Below are 19,227 nucleotides of genomic sequence, written 5' to 3'. Positions count from 1 at the left end.
GGAGATATTGCTAGTATTAATATTGCTATTATCATTATTACTAACATTATTGACTTGTGAACTTCCAAATTCCATTGGCCTTTAACTTTTTCTTAGCAAAAGTTGATGTTGTAAAAAGTCTACTGAAAGAGACTACATTAAACTTTTTGGTTTGGGATAGTTTGTAATATTCATTTGAAATCTCATGGTTCCTGAGATCAAGCCCCACATCAGGCTTTGCACTAACAGCATGGAGCCTATTTGGGATTCTCTCTCTCTCCCTCTCTCTCTCTCCTGCCCCTCCCCTACTAGTACTCTCTGTCTCTCCCAGAATAAATAAATGAACATTTTTAAAAAAGAAAAGAAAGCCAAAAATAGACTGCCTCCACTATTCCCAGGGAATCCCCATGAGAATTACCATTTTACTTTATCTTATGATAATTTAACATAAATATTTTGTTTACTTTATGTAATGTAAATAAGGCGTTATCATAAGTAAACATTCTATGCCACATAACATTGTTCAAAGATGTTAATGTGTTATGTTCTATGGTAGAAATTGTTTCTCCTTAAAAAAATATTGAAGATAGTGCCAGGTGAAGGACACAATGAAAAAAATAATTGTAGAAAAATATCAAAAAAAGGTATTATAAAAATGCAAGGAATAGGTCACCTTTGTCCAGATTAAAGGTAAGAGTATATTAAAGCGGAAAGGGTCATTGATGAAATGATTACACTAGTCAAAATGACATCATCATTTTTTTAAAGGTTAGTAAGCAAAGTACTATGTCTGCTCTTTGAAAATGTCAAAAAAATGCTACTTTTCCAAAGTGTGAAGTTATGTTAATTTAAACACTACAAGCACAAGTGATACAAAGGAAACTAGTTTAATACACACTATTAGTCAGAAATTATATATTCCTACAATGTTAGCGAAATGTCAGAGAAAGTTTGATGAAGATGAAAAATCAGTATTTTTTATTCTTAGATACATTAACCATAACCTAAGGACACTAAAGGAGAAAGAATAATAAAAGACTTAGAAATTCAAATAAGGAGAAAAGAAAATCTTCCTTAAACTGAAATAATAGAACTAAATGGACACTTAATTCTACAGAACATAACCTGATATACTGGATTAAGAATAGTCAACTAGGGTACTACTAATTAGATATCACTTACCTATTTCCTGTCACTTCCATTTCTTCGTTGTAACAATAATGTTTGTCGTTATTGGCAGGGCTGTTGTGAATATATATTAGATTATTCCCAATACTTTTACATTAATATTGAGGCCGTTTCCAACCCTTGTAGATATCCTTATGCTTAATCTTTTATATATGTGCTAGTTTTTAGTAATATCAATTCTTAAAGGTAGAATTGGCACATCAATGGATATGTCTGTTTTTAATTAAAAGATATTCAACACATAGTTTATATTCTATGATATTATCAGATAGCTGTTCATGTTCTAATAAAATCAGTCAAGATAACTTCGTATTTCCAAATTTTTATGTTGTACACCAAAAAAATGTGGATTTGTTTAATATCCCTGAATCCCTGATAACTGAAAGAGACCTAGTATATTCATACTTCAGCTCAGTAAGGGGATGACACCAAGCAGAGGGGAATTAGGCAACCAAGAGATTAAAAGTGTTGATCAAACCCATATGCATTGAGTGCATGTTCTTTTTACATGACATACTCTTTAAAATTTGAAAAGGCCTTTGTGAAAATGATATAAATAACTTATTATACAGTATAGTTCAATATATAGTACTTGATTCTCATTTCTTAGGCAATTTGAACAAATGCATGAACTACCATCAAGCAGAGATCTGAAGTGTTTTTAGCATCAAAAATGCATCATAGGTTGGGGCACCTGGGTGGCTTAGTCGGTTGAGTGTCAGACTGGCTCAAGTCATGATCTCCTGGTTCATGAGTTTGAGCCCCATGTGGGGCTTTCTGCTGTCAGCCTGTCAGCGCAGAACCCTCTTTGGGTCCTCTGTCCCCCCCCTCTCTCTCTGCCCCTCTCCCACTTGCACTCTCCCAAAAATAAATAAATATTAAAAAAAATACATCATAGACTTCTGGTTTCCAGTCTGGCAGGTAAATAGTTTAGAAATCATCACTTTTCCTCACAAGAAGAAAAAAGTTGAACAAATTGAAAAGCAATGATTCTTAGATCCACCGAAGAACTGTTTTCACAGGGAAAACTGCTGCTCTGAACAAAAGAGATAGGCCAATACAGAAAGTTTATTCACCAGAACTAAACTTAGTTAGATTTTGCTGAAGAACAAAAGAAGAAATATATCATTGAATGAATTGTTCTTTTTTCTACTTTTCTAAAGGAAAACCAAATAAGCAAACAAGTACACAACTACTACTCTCTAGAGACAGGGCCAGGTAGAAGGGAGGTTTGGAAAAGAAAAAAAGAAAGCATTGGGTACCCAGAACCTTCTTCACAATTTTCCATGTCACTGACTGTGGGAGGATCCTGGAAACATGAAAGAAAGAATTTATTGTAGCTAAAATAGATGTTGTTAAAGAAAAATCCATGTCCAGGTGTCGGATTGTCCAATATTTGCCACATCAAATTTTTTCAATTTCTTACAACTGACAGGGTGCCTTTTGCTCCAAACTTACATTTTTGCCTGAAACATAAGATTAGTGATTTTAAAAGTAAACACTCTACTGCTCGCTTCAGCAGCACGTATACTAAAATCTGAACCATACAGAGAAGATTAGCATGGGCCCTGCAGAAGGATGGTGGACAAATTTGAAAAGTAAACTTTATATTGTTCTTTCCTTTTAGTTTCCATTTGAAGTATCAGTTTCGATATTAGCTAATACATTTTGGCTCTCAGATGACTATCGTAGGTGGACATACATGGATGAGGTTTACTCGGTTTAAAAAAATAAAAATACAACCTCGGATGAGGTTGACACACAGGAAATTGCAAAGCATTCTCCATGAAATCAGTGTTTATAAAGTATTCAGGGACATTCTCTAAATGGTTTCTTACACCTGTGGCTATAACATCTTCTGGTCAGTGAAAAGTAAACCATGAAAGAGGGAAAGATAAAACAAGGCAGTTTCCTTTGGTGGCAGCTGCTATTCTATGCCCAGGATGTGTCATCTTTACTGACACTTAAAAAGCATATATAAAAACACTTAATGTGTTTGGGTGACTGTTGATGACAGATTGTCACCAAGTCTATCTTCTGGGTAATTTCTCCTCCAAGTTCATCTTAAAAGACAGATGCTTCAGGTATTTTGGGACTTACAAATTTAATGGGTTACTATTTTTCTGTTGCAACTGGTGTTTCTAGAATGATAGTGTGAGTGTTCAGAATAGCTAATGTGATGGAAATCTCTGAAATTGTAATTATGCGCTTTGATTCTGTTTATAAGAAATGAATTTGGTGGCATCAGTTTCTTAAAATAGACAAAATGTCACAGGACTGTAGTGCACACTTGTCTAGAAATACAGATAGTAAGAGTGAGAGTTGTTCAGAGTCAGGAATACTGGATAACCTCATGATTTGGTACTGATGGGAAATTAACAATTTTTCCTCATGTTTACCTTACCCATATGTAATTAATTTTGAAGCCACAGGGAATAATGATACAGAAGATTTAGGAACACAGGTATTTCTTAAAATGAGCCCTTACAGTAATTGGCATCGTATTTTGCCACTTTGGATCCTGTTAGTTTGAACATATCTTATTTCTTAACTATCATGTTTTATTTGAATTTCCAGTCTTTTCACATGTAGTTTGTCCTTCCAACACCCTATCTCCACCCATGTAACAAAGACTTAATCATCCTCCAGTCACTTCTTGGATATCACTACCACTTATCCCAGAAATATTTTCTCTCTGCCAATCTGGGTTTAGATATCCTTCCTTTGGTGGCTTTGTCTGTCTCTTGAGATGTGTTCAAAGTTATCTCCATTACCATTGTAGTCTTACCACACTGTATAAAATATTTATTACTTTTATTATTTAAAAGGTATGAAAAGGGGTGCCTGGGTGGCTCAGTCAGTTGAGCGTCCAACTTCGGCTCAGGTCATGATCCCACAGTCTGTGAGATTGAGCCCCACATCGGGCTCTGTGCTGACAGCTTGGAGCCTGGAGCCTGCTTCAGATTCTGTGTCTCCCTCTCTCTCTGCCCCTCCCCTGCTCATGCTTTCTCTCTGTCTCAAAAATAAATAAGAACATTTAAAAAAAATGAAAGGTATGAAAAAATGATTTTTTATTGAGCATTAAAGATTTACTTCCTATGTGTGTTATTACTAATTTTTTCTGTATTAGTTTGGAACTACTTGTATTAGTTTTCTATAGCTGCCATTAATAAATTACCACTATATTAATGGCTGAGAACAATGCAAATGTATTACAGCTCTGTGGGTCAGGTCTCATCGGTCTAAAGTCAATGTGTTGGGAAGCTGTGTTCCTTTCAGGAGATTCTGGGGAAGAATCTGTTTCCTTGTCTTTCCAACTTTTAGAAGCTTCCTTACCTCCAACTTGAATGCCTGCAAGGTTGAAGCTGTCTGTGATTTTCTTCCATAGCCACATTTCCCCATAATCCTCACCTGACTACTTTTACTGTTAAGGACCTTTGTGATTACTTTGGGCCTATTTGGATAATCCAGGAGAATCTCATCTGAAGGTCAGATCATTAGCAACCTTAAATCTGTGTGCAAACTTCATTTTCCTTCAGCATTGCAATCTAACATACTCAAAGGTTCCAGGGATTAGGAAATGGACATGTTTAGGTGGACCATTATTCTGGCTATCACACTGGTTTAATTTGCTTCCTTCATTTTGTTTGACTTTATATATGTTCTGCCAAATGACATGTCTGTCCAAATGTTTGTCCCAATGAGATGTTCTATTGATATAGGATGAATTGCATACAGTTCGTTCTATATAAATCCAATTACAAGACAGTTAATCCTAGGTACATCACCATGGTAAGATTTCCAATGTCAGTTTATTGAGCCCACCAAATTTAGAATCATATTTTTAAATAAATAAGAAGCACTTACATTCATTCCAACAGAAGTGGTTTTCTAATTTCATTATAAATATGAGAGAAATGTTAAGAACAATGTTAAATGGAGTTTTTATTTCCAACTAATAGAAATCCAATGTATGTAGCCTTCAATGCATTGAAGGATATTGTATTAAATATAAACAGTGGTGAGTGACACTGTAGCTGAAATTTGAGGGAGAGCTAATCTTCAGAACAACTGGAACCAGGAACTTGAACAAGGACAAGACTGAGCTTCTCTCCTTTTCTTCCTCTCTGCATTTCTCTTTGAAGCTACTTCATTGTTTTCACTCACTCAGGCTTTCTTCTCATAGTACAAAATGAGTCCTCTGATGGCTTTTGAATTGCTCATCTCATAAATTTAATTGCTGGAAAAAACTTTACCATATACTCTTGGACCAGGCCAAGACTAATAATCCTAAATAAGAAACTGAACTCATCTGGTTTAGCTATCCTCCTGTGGACCAATCAACTGAAGGCAGGAGTGTGTATCAATGTCACATTTTATTAAAAATATACTATCCTTGTGGAAAGGGTAGCAATATTTCATAGAAAATACCAACTGAAAAAACAACCCCACCAGTAACCAAAACAAAACATAATTGGTAGCCAATGTAATATGTTCAATAAATATTAGGGGCACCTGGGTGTCTCGGTCGGTTGGGTGTCTGACTTTGACTCAGGTCACGATCCCATGGTTCATAAGTTGAAGTCCCACATCAGGCTCTGTGCTGACAGCTCAGAGCCTGGAACCAACTTCAGATTCTGTGTCTTCCTCTGTCACTCTGCCCCTCCCCTCCTCGTACTCTCTCTCTCAAAAAAAACAAACAAAAATAAATAAACAAACAAACAAACATTAGCTACCTGAAATGAACAAATAAATGATTCATATGTTTTTGCCTTAAAGATATAAATTCTAGATTGTGCCCTGATATCATCAATAGCTTATCACTATGTGCTACAATTTTTCCTTACAGGCTTTATTTACAATGAGAATTAAAAGTTCATGTTGATGGATAGATATAAGGTGCATAATAATCCTTATTCACCAATGCAATATTTTGTTAGATTCAAAGATTTCTAATTACTAAGAAAATTAAGTATGTGGGAAATGTTTTCTGCAGCCATCATTTAAACCAAAAGTAGTTTTTTATTCCCTTTCAAATTAATGTTAAGTTAAAAACAGAATACCTCATTCTTTGAGTACTCTTTTTAATCAAATGTTTATGCATTCAGTTTGCCTGGCTCCAGAGTATGTGAAAATTATAGTAGTTCCTTGTGTGTTTTTTAAATAGCTTTATTGAGGTAAAATTGAAATACAAGAAAATGGCACATATTTAACGTATACAATTTGATGGATCTTAGCATACACACTTACCTATGAAACTATCAGCACAATCAAGGTAATAAGCATATCAGTCACATCTAGACATTTCCTCCTGCTCTCCCCTTTTTTCAGCAAGAACACTTAACTTAAGATCGACTCTATTAACATATTTTTCAATGTATAATATAGTATTGCTAACTAATACAGTATCTTTAAAAATAAGACAATATAGTATTGTTACAATATAGCATTGTTAACAATAGTATTAACAACAATATTGTCAACTATAAATCTGTACAGCGGATCTCTAGAATTTATTCACATTGCATAACTGAAACTTTACATCCATTGAATAACACCTCTCCATTTTGCTGTTCCCCAGGCTCCTGACAACCACTATGCTACTCTCACTTAAGTTTGACAATTTAATTTTTTTTTATTTGAGAGAGAGAGAGAGAGAGAGAGAGAGAGAGAGAGAGAGAGAGAGAGAAAGAATCTTAAGCAGGCTCCACCCTCAACACAGAGCCCATTGGAGGGCTCGATCCCATGACCCTGGGATCATGACCTGAGCTGAAGAGTCGGTCACTCAACTGACTGAGCCACCCAGGTGTCCCAAGTTTGACTTTTTAGATACTCCATAAAAGTGAGATCATGCACTATTTGTACTTCGGTGACTGGCTTACTTCAATTAGCTTAATGTCTTTCAGGTTCATCCACATCATCATCTATGGCAGGACTTCCTTCTTTTTAATGCTAAATATATTACATTTTATGTACATGCCACATTTTCTTAAGTCATTCATCTGTTGATGGACAGACATTTAGGTCGTTTCCATATCTTGGCTTCTGTGAGTAAAGAAGGCTGCAATGAACAAGGAAGGAATACTGATATCTCTTCAGGATCCTGATTTCAATTATTTTGGATACATTTACCTGCCAGTGGGATTACTGGATCAAAGGGTAGTTCTATTTTTAATTTTTTGATGAATTCTTACACAGTTTTCTATTGCATCTTCACTATTTTACACTCCCACCAGTATTACATTAAATCTTTAATCCATTTTGAGTCTATTTTGGCATATTGTATAAGATGGGGGTCCAGTTTCATTTTTTTTCTTGTGAATATCCAGTTTTTCCAATACTATTTGTTGAAGACAATGTCTTTTCCTTATTGTGTATTCCTAGCACCCTTGTCAAAGATCAGTTGACTGTTTTTGTATGGATTTATGTCTGGGCTTTCTGGAAAGTAGCTTAGCTATTGTTGTTTAGGTGATATAACATAAATGGGGAGTAATTGTGTAACTCCTGGCTTGCTCCTATCTTTCAACAAAGAGATTTGTTGATAAAGGCAAATGGCAATGTAAAAATAAAGAGTTCTCGTTTATATAGTGATTTTATCTTACAAAGCCATTTCAGGGTATCTTAATGTTTACTTATTTCTGAGAGAGAGAGAGAGAGAGAGAGAGAGAGAGAGAGAGAGAGAGAACAAGCAGCAGAGTGGCAGAGAGAGAGGGAGACACAGAATGCGAAGCAGGCTCCAGGCTCTGAGCTGTCAGCACAGAGCCTAACACAGGGCTCGAACTCACAAACTGTGAGATCATGACCTGAGCCAAAGTCGGACATTTAACCCACTGAGCCACCCAGGCACCCCTAGGTAGTGACAACTACTGACTACAATCCGCACTTAAAAATAAGAAAACTGTGGCTCAGAGACTAGCTAATTTTCCAGAATCATGGATTCATTAAGGATCATTCTAGGTCTCATTGTTAATACTATAGACTCACTTTTTGTTTGTGTGTTTTTAATCTTTTGCTTTTGAGAGACACAGAGAGCACAAGCGGGGGAGAAACAGAGAGAGGGAGACACAGAATCCAAAGCAGGCTCCAGGTTCTGAGCTGTCAGCACAGAGCCTGACACAGGGCTACAACCCACAAACTGTGAGATCATGACCTGAGCTGAAGTCAGATGCTTAACCTACTGTGCCACCCAGACACCCCTACTATAGACTCTTTAGTGAGATTTTTTTCTTCTTTTTATATTACTTGCTTGTAAATGTCATATATAAGTAAGTTTCACACATGTGTTCATTTTTTTATTTATTGGCAAAAAATGTGTCTGTATGCTATAATTCCTCAATTCTCAATGTTACAAGAATAAATCAACTGATACAGGGAGAAAATGTGTATTTTAGGAGATATTTTTTATTCTCCAGATTATTTTTATTCTCCATACAAGTAGGATGGTGGGAAAGAACAAATAAATAGGAATTGAGAAATAGAAAATGGCCTTAACTACAACCTCAACTTGCTTGTTAATAGTATTCAACTATTTATAAGTAGTTACTCCTAAAATTAATATTGATAAATGTAATAATGTTTTAGTTACATTTTCACTGCTGGGTTTCATGAAAGATGAAGCATGAGAGTCTTTACTGATTATTAAATTAAACTTAGCAGTTATCCTTGACTTCTGTATATAAGAAAATATACCTTTATCAGTAGTAATAAAGAATCACTCAATATTCTCACCACCTCACGGGTCCAAAACCAAATATGTGGGGATTTTTTAGATGGTATTCAAACAGACTTTGAGAAATAGTACCATTTGATAGTGCTTGAATGGAACCCTGAGTTAAATCACTTACAGATATGCCCTTGTTTGTGGGAGGTAACAGTGATAGTTGTGGAAATGATAACTCAATTTTAAAAATTGACTTTCAATAACTGAAAAAAAAATGACTTAATTCCCCAGAGAACACTGAAGAAAGTCATTCAACAAGACCACCTGTGGCATTAATGCTCAGTGTATTTGTCATCCCCCATTTAGCTCCCTTATGTAAATGCTGCAAAGAATTTTTTAAAGGATGGCACAAAGGCATATCAAAATCAAGTTGCCAACAAAATTAATAATACATTGACTTAAATTGTGATCAACAATAAAATGTCTTCAAGGAGGCAATCAGACAGTTCACTCAGCAGGAGAGTATCATGGGCTGCAAGCCAATTTGGGACGCAAACTGCACTATAATCGCACATCTGAGAATCAAAGGAACTGTTTTCTATGTCATCAAATAGTCTAGATTATTCAAGCAATGGGTTGTTTACTAATGATTTGCGCTGTCTCTAAGTTATCAAAATAATTCATTTTATACTCAGGTCTTACAAGTAATATGTTACTATTTTATTATATTTTAAAGGAAGTCAAAAAATGTCTGTGTTTGCACATTATTTTTTATAAAATAAAGTGAATTCTTGGCATACAAAAAACTGCACATTTTTCAACCAAAAATAAATTCACTTTTAAAAATCCCTTCAAATCCTTGCGATCTAAGAGACGCATAGATAACAAGACACATCTCATTTTAATGTTTCCATTGGGACACCAGAAATCGACTGAGTCTAAAGTGAATTTTTATAACCTAGCTATGATGGTTAATTTTATGTGCTAATTTAACTGGGCTAAGAAACACCCAGATAACTGGTAAAACATTATTTCTGGATGTGTTTTTGAAAGAGTTTCTGGAAGAGAGTAATATCTGATTTCAGTAGACTGAGTGGAAATCTACCCTCATCAATGTGGGCCAGCATTATCTAATCCAGTGAGGGCCTGAAAAGATCAAAAAGACTAAAGAAGGGTGAATTCTCTCTGTCTTCTTGAGCTGGATGTTCACCTTTTTCTGCCCTCAGATATTGGAGCTTCTGGTTCTCAGACCTCAGATTCAGACTGAATTATACCACCAGCTTTCCTGGTTCACTAGCTTACAGCTGATAAGAACTTCTCAGCCTACATGACCATGAAAGCCAATTCCTATAATAAATTTCCTCATATATTCTATTGGTTCTGTTTCTCTGGATAACCTCAATACAGGTTTTGGTACTAAGAGTGGGGTTTCTTAGCAAATTTGAATGGCTATAACAAAACACCACAGATTGGGAAACTTATAAGTGATAGAAATTTATTTTCTCACAGTTCTGGAGACTGGGAAGCCCAAGGTCAGGGCGTCAGCATGACTGGGTGAAGTCCTTTTTCCTAGTTCATAGCTGATGACTTTTTGCTGTGTCCTCACACAGGGACAGGAAGGGACAGGGGATCTCTGTGAGCTCCTTTTATAAGAACACTAACCTCATTCATGAGGACTCCACCCTCATGACCTAAGTACCTCCTCTCAAAAGCCCTATGTTCTAATACCACCATATTTGGCACTAAGATTTTCATATATGAATTTTGGGGAGGCACACCATTCAAATCAGCATTAGCCCTTACCTAAACAGGAGAAGGCAAGCCCAAATGTCATTTATGAAATAGGTAATGTTCATGCAGGATCTGAAATTCCTCTTTATAATACTTCTGCACCAAGCTTCTTATTCCTCATCTGTAATTACTGTATTCTAAGGACTCTTCCTCATTATGTCACATGTTGGGGCCAACCATATATGTGCATGATATAATATTTTGAAGCTCTTATAAATACTTCATCAAACATTCTTTGAATACCAGCTATGCAGAATGTCATAGATATGGTTCCTGCTCTCTCAAGGAGCTAGCTGTTGAGAATGAGAATCAGACTCAAAAAAGTACTTTCCATACACAGTGACTTAGGTGTTGTGACAAGGATGTATAGTGAATTTTGGAGACACACAGGTGATAATAGTCAACTTAATTTAGCATCAATCTAGAAACGCTTCCTAAGGGAATGATGCTGGATTTAAGCCTTGAAGGGAGAATAGGAATTTTGCAGGTGATTGAGAAGAATAGACAGTCTACTAAGAAGACTAACATGTACAAAGTCCCAAGGTTCTGAGCGTATTTATCTCCAAGAATTTCATTATATTTGGAGCTCTCAGTATAGAGAAGAAGAGTACGAAACATTGAGAAGGTTGGAGAAGGCAGATTTCAGTTGTTAGGAGTTAGAATATTTTGCTAAAAACTTGGGATTTTATAAAAATTACTGGAATTTACTGATCACTTTATAAATGCTAAGTATTGTGGTAAATATTGGGCATGCATTATTTGATTTAATTGTCATCACAAGCTGGCGAGTAGTGTTATTGTTCCACAGAAGCCTAAAGCTAGAGATCCTAAGGAGCTTGTCTAAGGCCAAATGTTCTTTGTGGCTGTAAACTCTGTGTCTCCTACCAGAGCATCACTGCCCTTATAATGTAGAAGATAGAGAATGACTGAAGGTCTCTTTAGACTCCACTGTCAAACTTCCTATTCTATGTGCTTTTAAGACATGAGTTGTTGCTGGCTAATTAACTGAATAATTTTGCTATGTTACTAGTGAATGGCAATGTCTTGCTCTGAAGTCTCTTAAAGAAGAAAAAATGTAAATACATACATGTATATTTATTTCATATGTGTGTTTATATAAATATAAATTTATAATTCAGATATAAATATATAAAACTGGTATATAATTATAAAATTTATCTGTTTAAATGTGTATTTATATTCATATATGCATGTACACATATCCATATACACATGTACACATACGTACATGCATGTATACTTTAACAAGGACTTTCAGTATCAAAGTTGTAAAGGGAAGCCAGGAGATAGAGATGCATGTTGTGGGGTTACAAAACTCGGGGAATGACCATGCTGATGGTTATCTTTTTTATGTAACACATCATTCTGACTCAGAAAGTGTCGTAGAAGAACTTAAGAGGCTGGAAAGTTAGGGTCTTCAAGTCACGTTAGACTAGTATGATACTTTTATAGCATCCATCTTAATCTGCTACTCCATGAAAGAGCTGCAACTTCTGTGACCAAGGATACCAATTCCCTCCGCCCCAGAAATGAAAACTTCCAAAGCAGTTGGCCAAAGAACAGACTAAAAATTTAGAGCATGCACATTATAATTCTTTAACCAAAGTTAATGTGCTACAAAACCCCATGTCTCCACTTTATCTTTTAAAAGAAGATTTAGTTGAGTGAATGTTTTAAAATAACATGGACATTGTAATTCTTGTTGTTAACCAAATGCATAAAAGTAGATGGAAATGCTTTACAGTTAAAAATCACAACAATTATACTTTGAGGAGGACTGTCTTCGATTACTAGTTTTAGTTTAGATAACTAGTTTTGAACACAATAATATCTTCTTAAAATCATGAGAAAAAATTTACCTTTATTTATTTATTTATTTATTTATTTATTTATTTATTTTGAGAGAGAGAGAGAGAGAGAGAGAGAGAGCGCGCACAAGTGGGGGAGGGACAAACGGAGAAGGAGAGAGAGAATCTTAAGCAGGCTCCACACCCTGAGCCAAAATCAAGAGTCAGATGTTTAACCAACTGAGCCACCCAAGGACCCCCAATTTTACTTTTAAAAATTAAAAAGGTTAAAAGTTTTCTATAAATATAAAACAGGAAACTAATAACTGTAGGTAGGGAACTGGGTTTCTACCTATGCTCTTACAGAGTTTTTACCCTATTTAAATAAAAGGATACTAGGAAACTATTTAGGATACCAGTTTGGTTATCTTTAAGCTTTTCCTATCAAATTTTTTCAAAGAAGGTTATTAAATACTTTCTGTGTTATCTGAGGTTGATTACATTAGAGGAAATTATTGAAAATCCATGCTCAGTGAATAACTTATTTTAACATTTATTGATTACTGGGTGACATCTTTCATGCTACATTAAAATCATCTGTTTTCACACCAAATTTCAACCTTCCTGAGAGCAAATAGTGTCTTTTATCTCTCTACCACCGACACTTTACCTGGTTCTGAACAAATAAGTGGCTAGATAATAAATGTTGCTTGTTTATATTAATTAATGACTAAATACATGAATGTTTTTAACAAGCAAACAGAGTGACATTTCATATCATGGTAAGACATTAAAAGAAAAATATTTATAAGATCCTTTTTCCCAGTATGTGAGAAGTAATTAACATGCTTCTTTAAAAATGAAAGATAAATGCATTTATGGTGCATCTTTATATGTTAACTAAAATTATTCCTTGGTTTAAGCATTTCTTGCATATTCTTTTAATACTCCAACTTTGAATATGCTGATCTTAAGAATAAAAGTCAGTTATATTACCAGCAAAACTGGGTTAGTTCAGGAATAGCAGAGAATTGCAATTCAGGGCAAGCAAGTTACAGTGAAAGCCATAGGCTAGTCCACCAAACAAAACAAAAGAAGGTTATTTTATGAAGAAGAAAGAGGAAGTTTGGGAGGGGTTGTTTTGAAGGATAAGTTCCCTGGAGAAAATCAAGAGCTCAGGGTGATGACAGTTTCTCACTGGCTGAGTTGCTGAGATAATTTCTTATAGAAGATGCAATGTACATCTTTTCCTGTTGGGGCCTGAAATTGATTATTATTTTCCTGTTGAAGATTATTCTGTTGAGGTCTTTCATTGACATTTTCCCCCTAATTGATGTAGAGTGGTACGGCCTGAGAGCTCCCCCTTCTGGCCTGCTGACTCCATTTTAGTGAGGTTTCATTTTATTATTTTTCACAAATATATCATTTATTTTTAACATAATGAGCCTAAAAGGTGTTATAGGGTTAATTTACTCCATTAAGTGAAAATAGCAATGAAAATCAGGTTAATTTTGCAGCCACCAATATAACAAATTAATGGAACTGACAATCAACAATGTAAATTAAAATCGCTGGATAAAAATTTGTTGGGGCAAGGATTATGATCTAAAAATATCCCTTTAAAATTGCTTGTGAATCAATCTTTGAGTTAGGGGCAATTCATTACAATGAAGAAAAGATAGTCTTTCTACAAATGGTGCTAAAATAACTGGACATCAACATATTTAGAAAAATGAATCTAGACACAAATCTTATATTCTTCACAAAAATTACCTCAAAAAGACTACAGACCTAATGTAAAATCAAAAATTGTAAATGTCCTAGAAGATAACATAGGGGAAAAACTAGATGACCTTGGGTTTGGTGATGGTTTTTTAGAAAGACAACTAAAATTCATATGAAATCTCGAGGGACTTAAAATAGGCAAAACAATCTTGAAAAAGAACAAAGTTGGAGATTTCAAATTTCCTGATTTCAAATTTTGCTGCAGAGTGATGGTAATCAAAACAGTGTGGTACTGATATAAAGGTAGACATGTAGATGAATGGGATAGAATAGAAAGCCCAGAAATAAACCGTCACATATATGGTCAAATGGTTTTTGACAAGGATGCCAAGACTATTCAATGGGGAAAGGAAAGGACAGAGTTTTGTTTTGTTTTGTTTTGTTTTGTTTTGTTTTGTTTTGTTTTGTCATAAACGGTATTGGGAAAACTTGATATCCACATGCCAAAAAAATTAAGTTAAGCCCATACTTTACATCACCCAACAAAATTAACTGAAAATTGATCAAAAACTTAAGTGTAAGAGCTAAACCTATAATTTTTTAGAAGACAACATAGGAGAAAAACTTCATAGTGTTAAATTTGGCAATATTTTCTTGGATATGACACCAAAGCCACAGCAACCACACTTACCCACCCATTGCCACCTCCACAGTGTGACACAAAGCTAAACATTTGGGGAAGTCCGCTATGGTTCAATGCCTAGGGTCTCATCTCTATAGACAAACCAAGTGCCTTTGTTGTACATTCCACTTTTGATACCCTAAGTTTTTGGTAACTTTCTGAAGCAATGAGAACCCAGTTTAAGTCAGTATTTCTAATTTGTATACCTGGAATAATATATTTTATTTATCTTGCATACTTAAATATCTTCTCTCTTTACAGCATACTATAGCATAAAGAAAATATTTTCAACATATATTAATTATTTAACAAACATTTAGTAGATGTTTCTACATGAAGGATTCCAAAAATGATTAAATCATACATTCATAATCTCCAGGAATTTTCAGTTTCATTCAATGAATGAAATAGTCAAGTTAAAAGATTATTACACTGCCTTGTGTAAGAGACTAGCCTAGCCCGGGGAAGAAGGTAAGGCTTTCTAGAAGGGATGCTACCTATCTATGTAAAACAAATTTGTCAATGAGTTGCTTAGTTCAACAGTCCCATGCAGTTTTTTTCCCCCAGCTTACAACTAGAATATCTGATTTTTACTCATATCTGTGCAAAATTTAATTAAATACTATCTAATAGTGGATACTCGTGCTTGGAATAACTTTGAGGGCAGTGTCAGGTAAACATAAACATTAACTCTAACTTCAAGAATATTGTTATTTTATGGGAGTGGAGAGATGAGAAAACTATGCATACATCTACTTTAAAAAGCTCGATAGTTATTTAGATGCATTGGTTTCTATTTGACAATAGACAGTTTGGCTTGGCAATAGAATGTAGATACTTGATAAGAGCTTTAAAACATTGTATTTCTTTATTTGGGATAGATTGAAGTCAGATAGATTGAAGTCAAAGTGGCTTGAATATTAATTCACATTCACATGGATGAGAAAATATATTTGGTAGTAAAATGACACAATAGGAATTTGAATAATTTGATTGAGTACTTCCTTGACTATAAGAATAATTTAATCATATTTCAAGTCTTCTGATTTGATTTATTCTGAATTACCCTAGTTTAATACAAAAAAATAACTGTTATTCAAGGGGAAAGCTGGAAGGAATTGCCTATTTTCATACTTCCTAAGTGCAAGGGAAAAACTACTACTAGCTTATGGTGAGTGATTTATTGACAAAAATAAAGGCTCATCAAATTCAGATGAGAGACTCTGCCAAAAAATGAAAAGCCATTTTGCAAAACTGGAATCTTTCTAAAGGAATCCTCAGGAGAAACACTTAACAATTTGTCCTATTTTCACTTCTGATTTTGAAAAGTTTTAACTTGGAGTATCATATGCATCAACACTCTAGAGTTATTATTATTTTTTTTCTTCTGTGGATAGTACAAATTGGTTCCAGCCAATTTAACCTAAATCAATCAGCTAAGGTCTGGATACCTGGTGGCACAACCAGCAGGGATTTGCTAGAATCTTCAAGTCGTCCAACAGACTGCAGATGAAAGCTATGGCCAAAACAGTTCTAAAAACATTGTGTTTGAAAGTCAAAGTGAGTTCCAGAAACTGATTATGATCACTCACTGATTAACAAATCTTAATGTGGACCAAGCTTGACTTCACCTCCCACCAATCACTGTCTCCATTTTTAGACGTTTAAAGCTGAAAGAAAATGTACTAATTATGGGAGAAATTTGCACATGGCATGTGGCTATTTCATAAATTGATGTTTATCTTGTTCTGAACAACATTCAAATCTGACTAGAAGTGGATGCTGAATATTAATAGACTTGGTGTAATTTTGTAGATAATGATTACTGTAACATGTAGGTATTCAATAAACATTTCTAATAAACAAATAATATTAAAAATGGCTAAAACATGCATCCAAAAGCAAAACTATAAGGACAGAAAACAAATCAGTGGAAAAGACTTGGTTGTTGGCCTCAAAGGACCACAAGTTATTTTGGGAGTAGATGGAACTGCTTTTTTTTGGTGGTGGTTACATGACTGCATGTATTTTTGTATCGTATTTGATTTATGTGTGTGTGTGTGTGTGTGTGTGTGTCAAAATTCATAGAACTGAGGGTGAGTTTTTCTATATGCGAATTATATCTCAGTGTATCCAACTTTAAGAATAAAAACTCTGAGGGGCACCTCGGTGGCTCAGTTGGTTAAGTGTCCTACTCTGGATTTCAGTTCAGGTCATGATCTCATGGTTCTCATGAGTTCGAGCCCCACCTCTGGCTCCACGCTGACAGCACAGAACCTGTTTGGGATTGTCTCTCTCCCTCTGTCTCTCTGCCCCTCCCCAACTCACATTCTCACTCTCAAAATAAATAAACGTTTTAAAAGAATTAAACCTCTGAATGTCATGTGGGCTATTTTATTGAAACATTGATATTTTGAAATTTGTAGGAAAGATATACATGTACTTAATATGTACATTTGCATCAACAGATTTATTAACTTCTTTCTACTTTTATTTTTATCCCATACGGCCTGCAAACATTCCATGAGGCAACAGGTTCTTTGCTTTCTTGTGGCTCTGGCTATGTTGGGCTGGAAGAACAGTAGAGAGAAAGGAAGTGGGACTCCAACAGGAGTCTTTTATTAAAACAACAACAAAGAAAACACATCAGGCCAACCACAGGCTTAAACACCATAATGTACACCTTCAGGAACTCAAAAAGACAAAACACAAATCTTGAACTACAATGCTACTTGATAAAAAAAATTCTTGAAAAAAAATGCCAGATATAAAATGTGTTTGCTTATTTTTTTAACCAGGTTTTTTTTTTTAACTTATTCAAACTGTGGAAATCCTTCATTCAGATGGACTCTGATATGTACCAGAGATCTGAAAAGAAATGTAAAAGTTCCACTGTTGATCAATCCAAAGTCTCACTGAAACTCTGAAGCTCCTATCATTCATATTTGGTTCACATTAAAAAAGGTCTTCCTTTCTTCTTCGCTCAGCACCACTGGGATTATTTGTAACCCTTGCTTTTCTCTTGGTGAATTGTGTTTCTCTCCCAGAACAGGACTTTCTTCCCAAAACTACCTGTGCCATTCATTCTTCCCACACATACACAAATGTCAACTTCAATACTTTTGATGTAATATAGTTATAAAACTAGTGGATGCTAAGTAATTTTGAGTTATCTAGGATTAATTAAATCCATTAGGAGTTTATTTTACTGTCACTTCTATTCCTTCTTTATTCCATATGCTGATTCTTAGATCAACTTGAATAAAGGAGAGAAATTCCTTTTCAGACAAGGCAAGCAAGCTGCTTGTAGATGTTTCCAATTACTACTTTTATATTTTATTTTGAGCCATCCAGATACTACTCATTATGTTGTTTGAAACTGCCAATAAATTTATATTTTTTAGACAGGAATGGATCATTCTAGGACTTCCTATGGATGTCATTGTATGTGTAGAGATCATGTCTCACTGAAACACTCTGATATAACTATGTTAAATACAGGTCATGCATTTTTTCTGATAACTAAGTTTAGTTTGTTTTAAAATGGATTATTTTCTGGTTATATTATATCTGGGATATTATCAACTTTAAATTGATAGGATTTCTACCTTTAGTAGTATGGAGAACTAGAAACTCTTTATAAAGTTCTTTCACTAGAATACAACTACCTCTGACATAAGTTACAACATACCTTTTATAGAGATGCTGAATTCTATGAAAGCTAGAGAAATGTCTCAGTGATGGGTAATGGAAAGGAACCCTGGACTAAAATGAGCAGTGAGTGAAGCCTACAGCACTGGCTGGCACATGGGGATGTTCAATAGACACCTGCAGTAGATATCAAAGCTAGTGATGCCCTGTGAGCAAATGTCAACAGAGGCCACTGAAAAAGAGAAGTGGAACTACATTTTTACAAAATTGAGGGGAAATATTATCAATCTAGGATTCTATAAACCAGAAAAAGTACTTTTCAAAAATAGGAGTGAAAGAAGTACATTTTCAAGTACAGCAAAATGAACAGAATTTATAACCAAGGGCTCACTAAAGCAATTTCTAAAACAAACAAACAAAAAAAATGTAGTTCTGGAAGCAATAAAATGACCCTAGAATGAAATTGTGAGTTGATAAGAAAGGAAGTAAGCAAATAAAAGTAATGTGAACATGCAGTTAAATCTAAACAAAAGTTGCATAGATAAGATGATAAAAATAATGTCTCAAGTATGAGGTTAAAAAAAAAGACAGAATATTGAACACAAATAGTACGGTAGTTGGGAAGGAGTTGACAAGAATTCATGTATTTTAAGGTTTTTGTATTTTTTGCCAGAAGGGATAAAATATAAATTGATAAACATGTTAAGCATGCAACCATTCATGATTAAATACTAAATAAGTGA

The 19,227-nt window shown here is 34.7% G+C and overlaps 1 non-coding gene across 1 annotated transcript; it reads left to right on the top strand.

Annotated features, from left to right (window-relative positions):
- The first annotated feature begins 2,673 nt into the window (after positions 1-2,673).
- On the top strand, positions 2,674-2,780 carry LOC111558647. The gene has a single exon (XR_002739727.2). It is a non-coding gene; the product is annotated as a U6 spliceosomal RNA (small nuclear RNA).
- Positions 2,781-19,227: the final 16,447 nt, after the last annotated feature.

Source organism: Felis catus, chromosome F2 (assembly GCF_018350175.1).
Source record: "Felis catus isolate Fca126 chromosome F2, F.catus_Fca126_mat1.0, whole genome shotgun sequence".
Taxonomy (NCBI): Eukaryota; Metazoa; Chordata; class Mammalia; order Carnivora; family Felidae; genus Felis; species Felis catus.
The sequence above is the reverse complement of the archived record's forward strand: the minus strand, read 5'-3'. Positions and strand labels throughout refer to the sequence as shown.